We start from the raw sequence: 1,824 nt of genomic DNA on the forward strand, positions 1-1,824 counted from the left end.
TTAACTTTTGTACGTTGACTGTGATTATTGTATTGTGTGTGACTGGGATTATTGTTGTGTGTGGGATTTATTTTTAAGTCGACATTCAAGCTGTTATGTTTTCTATATGTATTTGTGTATGTTTACTGCGATTATTGAACGTGCGTGACTTGTGATTGCTGTGTGTGTTGAATCTACTTTTAATAAGTTGGTATTCATGCTTTAATGTCTTCTGTGTGATACAGTGACTGACTGTGGTTTTCATGTGTTGTGTATGTGTTTTACACCACAGGTTAATTTTTCTTTGGAGAGAATAAAGTCTTCTGTATCCTGTATATGACAGGCGCAATAGCAGAGTGGTTAAAACGTTGGTCTTTCAATCTGAGGGTCCCGCGTTCGAATCTCGGTAACGGCGTCTGATAGGTGAAAATTGGTGATTTTTTTTTTTTTTTTCCGATCTCCCAGGTCAACGTGATTATGTGCAGACCTGCGTGTGCCTGAACCTCCTTCGTGTGTATACGCACGCAGAAGATCAAATACACCACGTTTAAAGTCCTGTGTCCATGTCAGCGTTCGGTGGGTTATGGAAACAAGGGGTAAAAACGGTCATACACGTAAAAGCCCACTCGTGTACATACGAGTGAACGTGGGAGTTGCAGCCCAAGAACGAAGAAGAAGAAAAAAATATATCACCTATCCTCGGTCGGATACTAAGCTGTAAGCGCTTTACAAACTCGGGGTCATGTTCACAACAGGCTGCTTGCCTAACTAGACGCCATTGGGCGCTCATCATTCGTTTCCTGCGTCTTTCGATCAGATTTCAGACATGCACACATACACACCCAGACAGACGCGTAACATTTTACGTGTATTACCGGTTTTTTTTTGTGTGTGTGTGTGTGTGTGTGTGTGTGTGTGTGTGTGTGTGTGTGTGTGTGTGTGTGTGTGTGTGTGTGTGTGTGTTTTAATTCATTCTGCCTTGTAGGCAGCCATACTCCGTGTTCAGGGGTGTGCTTGCTGGGTATGTTCTTGTTTCCATAACCCACCGAACGCTGACATGGATTACAGGATCTTTAACGTGCGTATTTGATCTTCTGCTTGCATATACACATGAAGGGGGTTCAGGCACTAGCAGATCTGCACGTATGTTGACCTGGGAGATGGGAAAAATCTCCATCCTTTACCCACCAGGCGCCGTCACCGTGATTCGACTGAACCAGAGACCCTCAGAATGAAAGTCCAACGCTTTAACCACTCGGCTATTGCGCCCGCCAGGCGCTATATAAGTATATAAGTATTTTCCCCATAAACTGATCAGGGGTACTGACTTTATCCACACACACAACCCATCCCCCTCCCCCACCCTACCACCACCCATCACTCCGCTAAGATCTTGAATGTTGGTATGCGCGCTAGTCTTTCGGATAAGTCAGTCGATAAGCTGAGACACTCCCCCCGCACCCCGAATGAATAAATGAATAAATACCTAAATTCGGGTCAAGCACATAAAAGCGCACTTGCAGAAAATGAGTTGACGTGAATGTTGCAACCTATACAGGACCAACACCGATGAAAGTATATATCGTTCGCTAAACTTTTTTTTCCCACAAAAAACAACAACAACAAAAAAACCCCACGAATATTACGAATCAATTCTGTTCTCTCACATTCAAACTCAGCGGCTTTTGCTTACATCTCTTACAGGTTTTCGATCATTTTTTAAATTTTATTTATTTATTTTATTCATTGTCTTTTTTTTGGTTTTTTTCTTCTTTTTTTTATGTTCGCGTCAGAAACATTGCAGGATAGTATTACACACACAAGTACATTTGGAAAAACAACAAC

This window comes from Babylonia areolata, chromosome 31, assembly GCF_041734735.1.
Source record: "Babylonia areolata isolate BAREFJ2019XMU chromosome 31, ASM4173473v1, whole genome shotgun sequence".
NCBI lineage: Eukaryota > Metazoa > Mollusca > Gastropoda > Neogastropoda > Buccinidae > Babylonia > Babylonia areolata.